The 16034-nt window shown below is 41.1% G+C and overlaps 1 pseudogene; it reads left to right on the top strand.

Annotated features, from left to right (window-relative positions):
* Nucleotides 1-14356: 14356 nt before the first annotated feature.
* LOC122747145 lies at nt 14357-15793 on the top strand (annotated as a pseudogene).
* The last annotated feature ends 241 nt before the right edge of the window (nt 15794-16034 follow it).

Here is a 16034-nt window from a genome sequence, read left to right as displayed (position 1 = left end):
TTGGGACAGCTAGGTGGTGCAATGGATAAAGCACTGACCCTGGATTCAGGAGGACCTGAGTTCAAATCCAGCCTCAGAGACTTAACACTTACTAGCTGTGTGACCCTGGGCAAGTCACTTAACCCCAATTACCTTACCAAAAAAAAAAAACTACTTATCCAACCCTAAAGTCTCTGCTGACTTCCAGTCTCTCATCTCCAACTGTCAATTGGACATCTCCAGCTAGATGTCCCAGAGACATCTTAAACTCAGCATGTCCTAAACTGAACTCACTGTCTCCCAACAAAAAAAAATCCTCTTCCCTCTTCCTAATTTCCCTATTGTTGTAGAAGATACCCACATCCCCTTGTCATCTGAATTTATGGCCTAGATGTCATCCTGTAATCCTCACTCTCTCACCCATCATATGCAATTGTTGCTAAGTAACATACCTCGAATATGCTCTCTTCTTTCCTCAGCACTACCAGCGCACAGCTGCAGGTCCCCATAATCTCACACTCAGATTGTTGCAATAGCCTTCTGGTGGGTCTCCCTGCCACAAATCTCTCTCTGTTCCAATCCATTCTCCACTCAACTATCAAAGTAATCTTCCTAAAACGTAGGTCTGACCGTGTAGCCTCCCAGCTCAATAAATTGCAATGGTTCCTTATCACCTCCGGGATCAAATATAAAATGGTATTCAAAGTCTTCAATAACATGTAATCTCAGGGCAGCTAAGTGGTGCAGTGGATAAGGCATCAGTCCTGGATTCAGGAGGAACTGAGTTCAAATCCAACCTCAGATGCTTGACACTTACTAGCTGTGTGACTCTGGGCAAGTCACTTAACCCTCATTGCCTCACAAAACAAATAAAAACAAAAAGAAAACATGTAATCTCTCCCCAAACGTTCCATTCTACACATACTTAATTCACCCCAATAACTCTGTGATTAGGGACACTGGCCTCCTTTCTGTTCCTCACATAAGATACTCCATCTCCTGACTTCCAGCACTTTCTCTGGGTGTCCTCCATGCCTGGAATTCTCTCCCTCTTGATCTTTGTCTCTTGGCTTCCCTGTCTTCCTTCCAAGTCCCAGCTAAAATCTTGCCTTCTACAGGAAGCTTTTCCCAGTCTTTCTTAGTTCTAGTACTCTCGTGGTGCTCTCCCTGTGGTTAGCTGTCTTTCAATCAAGCTTGGGATACTGAGTCACTGAGGCTTGTAATTCTTTGGGACACCTTATGATCAATTTGATTAATTAAACCCACCCCCTACATCATTTCTGGTGCCCCATGTGAGAAATTTTAGTCCCTGATTCCTATTCTTTTTCTTAGAAGCCATAAGGTCAGAACTTATCAAGAAGAAAGTGAAATGATCATAAGCTAGACCAAGATGGCAGAGAAAAGGCAGTAAGCACTTGGAGCTCCTGACATAATCACTCCGAAGAACTCCAAATAATGTCATAAGACGATTCCTGGAACAGCAGAACTCACAAAAGGACGGGCTGAGACCATTTTCCAGCCTAAGATGGCTTAGAAGTTTGGCAGGAGGGGTCTATTGTACCAGGGTGGGAGTAGAGCCCACCCCATGGTCAGGCCAACACAGATCTAGTCCCAGGCAGGTCATGCCAGAGAAAGTTACCCCTGGAGCCTCTAAATCACCTGCAGCGCTGGCATCTTCTGGAACTAAGCTCACGGTCTGGTGAGAGGGTCGACTTCTTGGCCAGGGGGAGACTACAGGGAGTTCTGCTGGAGCTGAGTTCTAGTGCTCTCCCTCTATTGATTATTTCCCATTTATCCTGAGTTTTAAAGTGAATCAGGGAAGTCTACTAGTACCAGAAATTCCAATGGAGATGACCCAACATGTGGGATCTGTAATGGCAGGCAGCTCAGGGCATCAGCAATGAATGGCACTGAGTAATACCTCTTAACCTTCTAGACATGGCATCCCAATGAAAGGGAGTAAGCACACTTAGCAGAGAGGCCAAGACACTTATGGGCTTAATAAATTGTAAAGACAGAATCATGGAGGTAACTGTGGAACTTCCTGAAATTCCGACCAGCTGGGGCTCCTCTATTTTAGCTCAGGGACCATCACCTACAGGAGGATTTCCCTGACCCCCCCCCCACATGCTACTACCTCCTCCTCCCAAAATGACTTCATATTTATTTTGTATATATGAGATATACCTACTTGGTATAAACATATATGTATGTGTTGTCTCCCCCATAGAAGTTTTTTACATCAGACACTGTCTTATGTATTTCTTTGTATCCCTGGTGCCTAGTATGGGGTGCCTGGCCTATAGTATGTGCTTGTTGTGTAAATGAATGACAAGGATCAATCAAATAAGAAAATGTATATAAAGTCTTTATAAACCTTTAAGGGCTAAGTAAATAAATGTCAGCTACTAAGAAACAAGGTATTATGTTTGTTTCACAGTGCTTACATAAACTCAAAAATCTGACAAAAGGAAAAACATCCTATTATTGGCAAGTCCAAGAACAACAAAACACCTTTGTCAACAGACGGTGAAATGGTTCAGGTCCCTTCTAACCCTAAATGCATGCTTCTATGACCCAAAGAATTTATACTGGATTTTGGCTGTAACCAAGTTTTTCTTCTTCATCACTGTCTTGTTCTAACCTAAGAATTTAACCTGAATGTATCCAAATACACTGTCAGAAATTTAGCCCTGAAAAAACATCTAGGGGGAAAAAAAACCTTAAAGGCAAACTGATTCTGGCTTAAAAAAAAAAAAAAAAAGATGAGAATCATCTCAAAATGCAAATGCAGAAGTCAAGAAGGTGACAGACATGGAAGCAATCAGAAGGATGGGGGGAAATAATAGATTTACGCAAGGATCTTTTAGTCAGAGGGCCTCTCCTTTCTATGGTTAATTAAACTGGGCTGGCTTCCAACCCAGGGCCATTTGGAATGGTTAAGGAACCTGCATTAAGGAGTAAGTATTCTGGTTTGGGTAGAGGAACAGACAACTTTTGATGGAAATTAACCTTCACAGATTAAAATCCTATTTCACTCTAGCAAGAATGGAGTGCAAAGGCCACATGGCCTCAATTTAGAAGAAAAGGAGAAAGCAAACAAGAAGAATGAGCTGTCAGGCAGGCGTAAGAAGAAAGACATTTGTTTTGTTTTGTTTTGTTTTTCAAAAATGTGATATAAAGAGAAAAGAGTCAAGGAAAGGTTTTATTCTTAGGTTTCTCTTTCTGAAATCTGAAATCTGAAATTCTCTCCCAAAACCATGAGAAACTAGCCACCATCACCACCACCACCCCAAAATAAAGCTCCATTGTTTCTATTTATGTGACTTTAAAGAGATGGGCCTTTAAAAAGTCAAGGAAAACTCCAGTGCAAAATAAGATTTAGTTTCTCTTCAATCTCTCTTAGAAGGGAAGCCCAAGTCCTTAACACAGAAGGGCCCTGTCCCTGTCAGAGAAGCCTTCATTCAAAGGGCTTCAATACTTCAGTGATATCCCTAGTGTAGGTATTCCCCATATCAATACATATCTCAACTCTTCTATGAATGAGAAGTTAGGGACAGCTAGGTGGTGCAGTGGATAGAGCTGGAGTCAGGAAGACCTGAGTTCAGATCCAGCCTCAGATACTTAGTAACTGTATGACCCTGGACAAGTCACTTCACCCTCTTTGCCTGTTTCCTTATCTGTAAAATGTTCTCAGAAGAAAATGGAAAACCACTCCAGTATCTTTGCCAAGAAAACCCCCAAAGGGGTCATAAATAGTGTGCACAACTGAAAATGACCAGACAACAACAAACACCTTTGAGAGTTATGGTAGAAAGATCCATTCCCTCATACTCAATCTGGCAATGACCTCTGAATGCTGCTGAATCTTGGACAACAGATACATTGCCTGTGTCTGGGACCATACCTGAAGCCTTTCCACTTTGATAGGACCTGCCAGAAGTTACATTCGGCTGTCATAACTCTCCAGAAATGAGGTTCACCTGTACACAATGAGGGGAATCAGCATAGGATGATGGTATTCAAAGAACATCATTCAGGGATCAGCAGCATCCAGATGAGGAAACACAGAGGATACTCTGTCTCTTTGTGGTCTTGGATGTGGGGAAAACAAACCCAGAAGAGGAAGAGAACATAGGCTCAGCTACCTGGGTCACACTCTAATCCTGTCTTGGACCTGACAAAGTGGTCCACATTCTTTGGACTTTCTGTGTGATAGCTGGTGTGACTGCAAATTAGTGAGATGGATTTCCATAATATGAATTCCTGCTTCTTTAGCATTTCTTCTCCAAACAACACTGTTTTCACTATATCTATTTTACAGATGATGGCATTGAGGCCCAGAAAAGCAGGGACTTAACCAAAGGTCAGAGACCATCCTGAGACCCTATTTCGTTACTCTTCAGTCATGACTGACTCTTCGTGACCCCATTTGGGGTTTTCTTGGCAAAGATACTGGAGTGGTTTGCCTTTTCCTTCCCCAGCTCATTTTACAGATGAGGAACAGAAGCAAAGTGGGTTAAGTGACTTGTCCAGGGTCACATAGCTAGGAAGTGTCTGAGGCCAGATTTGAACTCAGGAAGAGCAGTCTTCCTGACTCTAGGCCCAGCACTCTATCTACTGGACCACCCAGCAGCCCCAATCTATTGTCCATTCTGTGACTTGACTCAGAAACTCTGCAATTCTAAAGAGGAGTCACACTCAGAATCCTTGCACACTGTAACACAGCATCTGGACATTCAAAAGACACTGGATAAGCTTTTTTACCTGGCCACCATTCCCTCATCCCTACCCATGTCAGTCCTACCCTTCTTCCCATTTCTCTGTCCCTCTCTACCCTCTCCTTGGGCACAACTGTTGTCTTGTTAACAAACTGCCCTTCATATTAGACATGTGACCTCACCCTGAAAAAGACGTTGTCTCTATTTTGTATTTAATTTTCTATGTCCATGTTGTTACCCTGTAATAAAATGTAAGTTCTTCAAGGGCAGAAACTATCTATTTTTGTCCCCATATGGTAGGATAGATGGAGTGTAATTGGCAAAGCCACACAAGCCAAACGCTCAAAGCCACCAAGCTGAGATTCAAACCAAGTTCAGAATATAATAGTCTTTCTCCTGCTCTATGCTCCCCCCACCCCCTAAATCTCACCTGTGTTTGCAGAATGAATAGCGGAAGACTAGCCAGGTGGCCTTTACTGCCATTTTTAATAAGGTCCTGCCTGAGTCAGACAGACAACTGCCGCCAGGATATGTGGAGTCTCTCGACTCTAAGACCAAAGAATACAAGTGCACGAATCACTCTGTAGAGTATTACTGAATGAATCATGGGTTAATTCACCCTGAAACCTATAAAAATTTCATGAGAATTCCATTTTTTTTGTATGTGTCCTGAAATAGATCATCCGTGGAGGGTAGGTTTCTCATCTGATCTTCAAAACTAAAATTCCTGAGAGATTTTAATGGTATCATGACAGTTGGAGGTTTTATTACAGTTCAGACATGCAGTAAATCTGGAGGCTCTGGAAAAAGACTGCCCAAATAGGGGATTTGGGACCTGATAAGTCATGAGTACTTTTTGTCTTTGTTTTTATTCAGAGTTGCTGATGTAGGGAACTCCTCAGGTGACGAATGCAACAACTACCCCCATCAGTGTTGAATTTAATTGATTCAATTAGTTTTAAATAACTAAATAATAAAATTTCTTTAAGTTACATAGTTTCATGGTACCTTAGAGCTAGAAGGAATTTGAAAGAGCCCAAATCCTTCTTTCTAAAGATGGGTTTGGTTTATATGATCTCCAGTTTGAAAGGTTCACGATTCTGATATTTTAGACCCAGGGACGTGGGAGGTGAAGTAATTGTGAGGCCACACAGACAGTGTCAGATTCAGGACCAGAAACGAGGTTTCCTGACTTCCAGTCCAAGGTTCTTAAGTATACATCCAATCCAGTAATCTAAAAAACACTTATAAAGTACCTACTATATTCGTTTATTCATTCAATAAACATTTATTAAGTAACTGTGCTAATCTCTGGGGATACAAAAAGAGACAAAGGATTTTCCCTGTCCCTAAGGAGCTCACAATCTAATGGAGCAGACCACACATAAAAAGAAGGGAAAAGATCTGAGGTGTGAATTTCAAAGTTAATTTCACCACACAAAATGATAGTTTCCAGAGGCAAAGAAGTCTAGGAAAGTAGCAGAGTGGGAAGTGATGAGGTGCTAGAATAACAGACAAACTCAGGGAACAGCCAAGTGGGCAACTTGGAGGAGGATGGATGCAAAAACAAAGTCTGGATCCCTACCACCTCCAGGAACAAATACGAAATGCTCTGTTTGGCATTCGGCGTCCTTCATAACCCAGCCTCCTCCTGCCTTCCCAGTCTTCTTGCACCTTCCTCCCATAAATGTACTCTTTGATCCAGTGACACCAACCTCCTGGCTGTTCCACAAATAAGACCCTCCATCACTCAGTCCTGGCATTTTCTCTGACTGTGTGCCCATGCCTGTAACACTCTCCCACCTCCACTCTGACTACTGTCCTCCCTGACTCCCTCTGTCTCAAATAAAATCCCACCTCCTACAGGAAACCTTCCCCAATCCCTCCTAATTCTAGTGCCTTCCCTCTGTTAATTATTTCCTATTTGTCTTGTATATAACTTGCTTCATATATATTTGTTTACATGTTGTCTTCCCTATTAGACTGTAAGCTCCTTGAAGGCAGGGACTGTTTTGGGGTTTTTTTGTTTGTTTGTTTGGTATCACCAGCACTTAGCATAGTTCCTGGAACATAGAAGGTCCTTAATAAATGTTTATTGATTGATTGATCAGAGAAAGGACTCTCTTTTTTCTTGTATTTTTCTTGTATTTGTATTCCCAGTGCTTAGTATAGTACCTGATACATAAGCACTTAGTGTTTGTCGACTGACTAAATTGTGCATACCCTTTGACCCAGCCATACCACTTAGAACTATACCCCCCCAAAAATTAGAGAAATAGCCCATTTGTACAAACATATGTGTGAATATGCAAATATGGTTATATAGTCCTTCCATTATATTAATATAACATAATTTAGCCATTCCCCAATTGATGAGCATGTCCTTAATTTCCACTACAAGAAAGCGGATATATGTGTGTATATACATATAAATACACAAATATATAAGTATTTATAGTTGTGTGTATATGTGCTTGTACAAATGAGTCATTTTTGTGTGTATACATGTATATGTACATATGTGTGTGTGCATACATGTATGCATATATACATGCATATATATTGACCTGAGAGATATCCATATGTGTATACATGTGCATGCATATATATATTTGTGTATTTATATGTATATATATATATATATATATATATATATATATATATATATATATAGGCTTTTTGTAGTAGAAAAGAAGTGGAAACTAAGGGTGTACCCATCATTTGGAGAGAGGCTACACAAATTATATTATATTAATATAATGGAAGATTATAGCACAATTAGAAATGGTAAGAAAAATAAATAAATAAATGGTTTCAGAAAAACCAGAAAGACTTGTACAAACTGATGCAGAGTGAAGTTAGCAGGACCCAGAGAAACATTAATACAATAACAACAATATTACAAAGAAAAAGAACTTTGAATCTACCTGTTCCAGAGGACTAATGTTGAAGCATACCACCCACCTACTGACAGAGAAATGATGGACCCAAGGTGCAAAATGAGACATATATTTTCAGAAAGAGTGAATGGGGGGGGGTCACAGCTAGGTAGCGCAGTGGATAAACCACCAGCCCTGGATTCAGGAGGACCTGAGTTCAAATGTGACCTCAGACACTTGACGCATACTAGTTTTATGACCCTGGGCAAGTCATTTAACCCTCATTGCCCTGCCAAGAAAGAAAGAAAGAAAGAAAGAAAGAAAGAAAGAAAGAAAGAAAGAAAGAAAGAAAGAAAGAAAGAAAGAAAGAAAGAAAGAAAGAAAGAAAGAAAGAAAGAAAGAAAGAAAGAAAGAAAGAAAGAAAATAAAAGAGTGAATACAGGAATTTGTTTTGTTTGACTGTGCATATTTGTTGTATAGGGCTTGGTTTGTTGTTTTTTTCAATAGGAAAGTGAGATGGGACGGAGAGAAAGGATGGGGAAGTGAGATCACAACAAAAAAAGATCATCGAGCCTTCTTTTTTTTTTTTTTTTTGGTGAAGCAATTAGGGTTAAGTGACTTGCCCAGGGTCACACAGCTATTAGGTATCAAGGGTCAGAGGCCAAATTTGAACTCAGGTCCTCTTGAATCCAGGGCCAGAGCTCTATCCACTGCCCCCCCAGCTGCCCCCTAACCTTCTTTTTTTAAACACACAGAAGAAAACAGAAGGACAGAATCATAGGTAAATGTGACAGCTTTGAAAGTAACTTGTTGGATTTATTATATATTTAAAATAGAAAAACTAGATACAATATAGAAATCTACAGTTTCAGGTATAGTCCTTTTCTGTTATATTATGTATATGGAAACCCCCATTTCATTTGGTGTTAGAGTTTACAGTTTTTTTTATAATAAAGCAGTCAATTTTTTAAAAAAATTTCAAAATAAAATGAATGAATGGATGAATAAATGAATGAATGAATAATAAGATATAAATAAAATAAAATTTTAAAATAAAATAAGACAAATTTATTTGGGGAAAGGGAAAGATAGATACACTAGGGCAGGACCCTGGGAAATGGAGAGGTATCTCTACCAAGTACCAGAAGTCATCTGGAGTACAGCAGCTGGAGAGAGAAAGCTCACCATCTGGTAGTTTACTACTTTAATTATTCTTACTAATTATGTGTTAAGCTTAGTTGTCTCCATGCTACTGAAGAATCCTAAATGCTATCAGAGCCCTCTAACTTTTGGCACCTGAGGCAAAGCTTCAGTCACCTCATCCTAGTTAAGGGATTGGAGATAAGGATGTCCGCCCTGGAGTACTTAAAGTCCATGAAGGTGTCCAAGGGCCCCCTCACCCTTAGCTTTTTAATAAACTTTTATCTGTCTTACAATGCTGGGACAGGTTGGTGGAGGGTAAAGCACACAGATAATAGTTCTTATGCAGCCCCAAATACAGCAGACTCTACAATACAAAGGATGTATGACCCTGGGCAAGTCATACCACAGGTGCTAGTCCTCCCTGAACACCCCGTCACAGGAGGGATCTGTGTGTGTGTGTCTGTCTGTCTGTCTGTCTGTCTCTGTCTTTCTGTCTCTGTGTGTCTCTCTCTCTTTCAGTCTATCTCTCTATCTCTATCTCTTAGTCGTTGCTAACAAGATTCTTGCTAGAGTCTTCCTTCACCTGGAAGATGGTCATCTGCCAGAGAGCCAGTGGTTCTTCAGAAAGGGCCAAGGAACTGTTCACATGATGTTAGCTGCCCAAAAACTCCAGGTAAAATGGCAGGAGTGGAAGAGGTCTGTACACAACATTGGTTGAGCTGACCAAGGCCTTTGATACAGTCAGTCATGAGGGCTTGTGGAAGATCACTGAAATTTGGTTATTCAAAAAAGGTCAGTATTCTACACCAGTTCCATGATGACATGCTTGCATAGGTTCTGGATGAAGGACAATGCTCTCATGCTTTCCTGGTCTCCAATGGAGTGAAGCAGGGCTGTGTGCTTGCTCCCATGCTTTTTAACACGATGTATTTAGCAGTGTTCTTGGATGCCTTCAACAAGGATAAAAACAGCATCAAGTTCAGCTACCACATTGATGGCAAATTATTTAATTTGAGAAGGCTACAAGCCAAGACTAACATGAAGAGAGTTGGTGCATGACTTCTTGTTCACAGATAATTGTGTACTCAATGCAATAAGAAGCAATACAAGGACACTCTCAATGTCTCTCTGAAGAACTTTGGAATCAATTATAAGACAATGGGAGTCACTGACACAGGACCATCCAGCATGGCATGCCCACATCAAAGATGAAAGCAGAATCACATTAGCACAAAGGAAATACAAATTGCACAAGTCTGGGGACATTTCCATCCCAAACATTCTACTGGACTACTTGTGCCTGACCTGTGGTAGAGCCTTCTGAACTCTGATCTACTGGAGCTAAACACGTTGTACCCTGACCCCCGATGTCATGATATCATTGGTCCTCTTAGAAGATGAAGGATGAACAACAATTTTGAAGACCAAATAAGATAATGTTTGTAAAGCTCTTTGCAACACACCAAGTACACAGCAGTGGCTTAATAAATGCTTGTTTCCTTCCTTCCCTTTCTTAGGCAGAACCAGCTCTTCCATTTACTACCTGCATGGCCTTGGACAAATCACTTAGCATACCCGGGCCTCAGTTCCATCATCTGTAAAGTGAGGAGAATGGACCAGTTTTCCTCTGTTTCCTTTAATATCTAAATCCTATGATGTTATGAGCCTTTGAAATGAGGCAAAGTTTAATTCTGGCAGCTAGCTTTTAAAATAATAGTTAAAAATTCAAAAGTCCTGTAGCAGCATGATGCTATCTTCTAGGATTCAAGGGGGTAAGGGGAAATGAGTGCTTATATATAGTTTCAAAACCAGAGAAAAGGTTCCTTTTGGGGAAATAAGAATAATGAAAACAGAATCCTATTTTGAAGGAAATGTCCTACTTTTTTCATTAGCAACAACATAATGAAAAACAGTCACCCCAGATATCCAATTTCCACCAAAACTTAAATTCCTTTCATAGAATGAAACTTTTAACAATTCATCCCTTACTGCAAGTTTGAAAAAATTATAATAATGATTTTTAAAACCTTTTCCCCCTGAGCTTCAGGTTTTGAAGGTGAAGCTTTAATCACTCATGAATCTTGTAATCACTGCTCATTTTCAACCAAACAAAATATAAATTGGACTTTAGTTCAATTTCAACTATATGGGCCACATTCTGCCCTTGGTTATGATGAGTAATTCTCCATCAAATCATTAGAAGTTCTACATGTGCAAAAGAGGAAATAATCTGATCCTCTGTGTGTGTGTGTGTGTGTGTGTGTGTGTGTGTGTGTGTGTGCATTCCAACAAATAAGTACAGGCATCAAGCCTGTGTCTCAGAAGAGAAATCTATTGTGTTATTTGAATAAACTCATCTTTTTTTTTTCCATTCCACATTTATGTCAATGTTGTCAGTGAGAAATCAGAGACACAGGGGAAGGGAAGGGAAGGGAAGGGAAGGGAAGGGAAGGGAAGGGAAGGGAAGGGAAGGGAAGGGAAGGGAAGGGAAGGGAAGGGAAGGGAAGGGAAGGGAAGGGAAGGGAAGGGAAGGGAAGGGAAGGGAAGGGAAGGGAAGGGAAGGGAAGGGAAGGGAAGGGAAGGGAAGGGAAGGGAAGGGAAGGGAAGGGAAGGGAAGGGAAGGGAAGGGAAGGGAAGGGAAGGGAAGGGAAGGGAAGGGAAGGGAAGGGAAGGGAAGGGAAGGGAAGGGAAGGGAAGGGAAGGGAAGGGAAGGGAAGGGAAGGGAAGGGAAGGGAAGGGAAGGGAAGGGAAGGGAAGGGAAGGGAAGGGAAGGGAAGGGAAGGGAAAACAAATCTTTAGGACTCCCACCAACTGGGTAATGACAAGACCAGTGGTGGTGCATAAATGTAGTAGAATATTACTGTACTGTAAGAAACAAGGAATATGATGAAAATGGAGAAGCATGGAAAGAGATATGAACTGATATGAAGTGAGCAAGTAAAACCAAGAAAATAGCTTACTGGATGACAACAGTGTGAATAGAAAGACCCACCCCCAACAATCAAAAAACAAAATCCTTCCGACTTACCACTCTATCAGAAAAGATGAGTTTCTTAGGGGACAGATATAACTAGAAATATCAATTAAATTTTTTTTCAAAAAATAAGAGACCTTTTACAAGAAACAAAGCCTGGGGTGCTAAGAAGAGCAGGGAGATTCGGGAGAAAGAAGATGGCCCGAGTATGAAGGGAGGCATAAGGTTAGGAGAAGCTCCATTCTAAACCTTTCTCTTTGAAAACAGAGCCTCCTTTGACTATGGGCTTTGTCTTATGTCTTAGACTTTATGAGTCTATAAAAATTTTAATCCTCTTCATCACTAAGGGATGGATGAAAGAAAATAACTATCTTGAGCAGCCAACGTCACTGGAAAATCTGGTATATCCAATTTCTTTTTAACAGGAAAACCTAATGTTTTTTCCTTCTTGACCCATCTGGGTTTATGCTGCCCAGATTGGCATCATCTTCTCAGCTTTCCATTTTCCAAATACTGGCTGTGTGACCCTGAGACAGTCCCTTAACTGCTCTGAGCCTCAGTTTTCTTATTTGTCAAATAAGGATATTAATACTTGTAATACTTCACTGGAAAAGCCAACTGTAGCTGATGGAGGGCCAACTTCAGAATCAAAAGACCCAGGTTCAAGTCTCTTCTGTGACACATACTGGCTCACTGCCCCCAGCACACTCTCTCCCTTAGACCTTAAGTTACTGAACAATTGATGACATGTATTAGCAGAGGGAGCTTTCTTCACCTGGAGTGAACTCATCTCTCCAGGCTCTACTCCCTGCCCTTCCCCCAAGAGGGAAGGAAGAAAGAAAAGAAAGGAAAGATCATTTAATTATACATTTTTTTTAATGCAGAGAACAGAAGACCAAAATGAAACATAGAGGAATGGGAGAGCTGACCTTTAATATGTTTAAAAAGAAAAGCAAACTGTACATAGTAAAGATCTACAATATCATGTGCAATACTTTTTTTCCTGTTCTAACATGGATACAAAAATGCTCATTTTGGAGATATTTTAAGTGCAGACTTTATGTAAATATATTACATTTTATAAATATATTACATACATTAAATTTCATGCTAAAATAAATACATGGAAATATGTATGTAGTTCTTGATAATATAAAAAGTGAATATAACACATAATGTAATGATATAACACAACACAACACATCATAATATATTTAATAACATATTATCTTATTTTATATAAGTAATAGTCAATACCACATATAATGTGATATCATATGATACCATGCCATATCATATATTTAATATCATATATTTAGTATAATATTATGTAATATTGAAGGTCACATCATTTAGCATAATACAATGTAATATTTGGTACCACACAATATAATGTGACATAATACTTAATATCATATGTAATATCATATTATATAGAGTGATATAATGTAATAGGCAATAAAATGCAATGATTTATTTAATATCATATAATATGTTCAATATATTTAATGTACTATAACTTACAATAATGTAATATTCTATACAATGTAATTTATTTTTAAATATAAATTTATTATCATACCATATGGTATAGTATAATATCAATATGCTGTGATATAATATTTAAGATATTACAATATATTTATTATACTATGATGTGGTATATATTCAATAGAGTGTAATGTGTAATATATTTACTATATTGTATGCTATAACATAATTCTATAACAATATTCAAAATAATATATAACAACAATGAAGATCACATCATGTAATATTTAGTATCATACTATATATGTAATATAATAGTTAATAGCATATAATTTAATCATTGTATAATATAATGTAATATTAGATATAATACAATTTAACATCATATCATACTTACTATCATGCTATATAAAACATAATATCCAATATGCTGCAGTATGAGGTTTACTATAAGTTAATACACCATTTAATATATCGTATAACATTACATAATGCAATATTCACTATAACATGTGATCTAACAGTTTCATAGCTTTTAAGTACACTTAGATTTTGGGGACACCTTATAGATATACATATACATGCATACACAAACGTATATTTAAAGGACTTCATAGACATGAGTTATTATTAGTACTCCACTCCTTCACTGGGGGGTTGGAGGTGACCCTAGTTTCTCAAAAGCTATGTTCTTCTGACTCATAGGAACCTGCAGCTTTCTTGTCTCCTCCCTTCTGCCTCCCCCAACTCCTTGAACTTGACCTTATCCCTGTGATTTACAGTTTAAGTAAGTTACATCCCTTTTGCCCTTTCCAATCGGAGCAAACCACCTCCTGGTACCCCTCAGTTATGGGTTGAAATTGAAGATATGCGTGGAATACATTGTTTAAGGAAATCCTTCAAGGCTGAATCCAATAAAATGTTTTTTAATTAACAAATTAAATGTTCTAGACTCAGGGTCAGTTAAAGAAGGTGGCACCCGGGAAAGCCTGGGCTGCCAGGCACAAGCTCAACATGGAAGGAAGGGACGGGGGGGGGGGGGGGGGGGTTGACCTTGACTTTGGCCTAGTCCCAAGGCTGCGTGATCCTCATCCCTGCCCTCCTTTCCCTTCCTCCGCCAGTGCTATTCGCCTTCCTTCAGACGGCAATGGAGAGCTCCTGCAGCTAACATGCCCGCCTTGCTGACCAAGCTGTGGATGCTGGTGGGCGACCCGGCCACGGCCGCGCTCATCTCCTGGAGCCGGAGCCGCGACGGCTTCCACGTATTTGACCAAGGCCAGTTCGCCAAGGACGTGCTGCCCAAGTACTTCAAACGCAACCACATGGCCAGCTTTGTCTGCCAGCTCAACACATGGCTTTTGCAAGTTCGTGCACGTCCAGAGGGGCTGAACCATGAAGGCCCCGAGGGACCACAGCGAGTATCATCACTCCGACTTTCTGCGGGTCCAAGAGCAGCTCCTGGAGAACATCAAGAGAAAAGTGTCGAGTGTCCCCAGTCCCACGGCCGAGGACCTCTCAGTGACCCAGCAGGACAATGTCACCGGCCATCCCATCATATGCAGGTGATGAAGGACAAGCAAGAGAGCTTCAATCTGAAGCTGGACGCCTTGAAATATGAGAACAAGGCCCGCGGGAGAGAGCTGAGCACCCTTCAGCAGAAGCAAGCCCAGCAACTGAAGGTGGTCAGCAGGCTGACCCGGTTCCGGATCTCCCTGTTCCAGTCCAGCCAGCTCCCGGAAATGAAGAGGAAGGTGCCCCCGATGTTGAATGAGAGCAGCTTGGCGCATTCTCCTCCAAAATGCAGCCGCCGGAACTTTTTAGATAATGAACTCACCATCCACACCTCCCTGGCCAACAGAGACTCCAACCTACGCTCTGAAGCTAGTGTGGGACCCGTCATCACCAACGTCACTGATCCGCCCCAGCCCACACCCCCAGGGATCGCAGGTGTCAGGGTGGATGAGGCCACCAACCTGATGGTACACATCAAGCAGGAGCCCCCTGGCCCACTATCAGGAGACAGCTCCCAGATGGAAGAGTCTGGTCCAGGACATCCCACCACCGTGGTGATGTTGCTGTCTGCTAATTCCTTCGGCTCTGTTCCAGGGGAGGACCACCGCAAGTGGTGCTGTTCCTGCCTCTGGTGTGAGAGGTGGGGACAAGCCCTCTCCTCACTAGACTGCCTCAGAATAGATAGCCACCGGGGCAGCTAGGTGGTGCAGTGGATAGAGCACCTGCCCTGGAGTCAGGAGGACCTGAGTTCAAATCCGGCCTCAGACACTTGACAATTACTAGCTGTGTGACCCTGGGCAAGTCACTTAACCCCAATTGCCTCACAAAAAAAGAAAAAAGAAAAGGATAGCCAACATGGGTGCATTGGGGCTCCACAGTCTCTTCTGGGGTCCTCAGCCTCTTTCTTCATTGCTATGGGTCTGAGCTTCCTGAGTGGTATAGGCACCATGGGCTCCATCCTGGACAACCAGCAAGACCCTGCTGACCCTACAGGGCCTCATCCTAGATGCCAGCACCCTTCTAGATCTGTTCAGCTCCTAGATTTCAGTGACAGCCATGATCCTACCTTACCTGGAAAGCAAAATGGCCAATGAGTGTATCCTGGGGACTCCTGAGTGGGGGTGCAGGGAAGAAAGGGAATCCCTGTTGTCATCAGGAATCCTGCTTGCTTGAATTTTGTTCTGCAGAGCCCAGCCTCCCTGCTCTTTGCCTAATCTCTTACTCTGTAAAATGCCAGGACCTCCTCTCCTCCCAGAAGCGATCAAAGCATCTGGAGCCTTAGGTAGGCAATGGAGTCTCAAAAAAGCAGCTGTTGTACTCTACAGTCTAGCCCTT

This window comes from Dromiciops gliroides, chromosome 3 (genome assembly GCF_019393635.1).
Source record: "Dromiciops gliroides isolate mDroGli1 chromosome 3, mDroGli1.pri, whole genome shotgun sequence".
In the NCBI taxonomy this organism is placed as follows: Eukaryota; Metazoa; Chordata; class Mammalia; order Microbiotheria; family Microbiotheriidae; genus Dromiciops; species Dromiciops gliroides.
The sequence above is the reverse complement of the archived record's forward strand: the minus strand, read 5'-3'. Positions and strand labels throughout refer to the sequence as shown.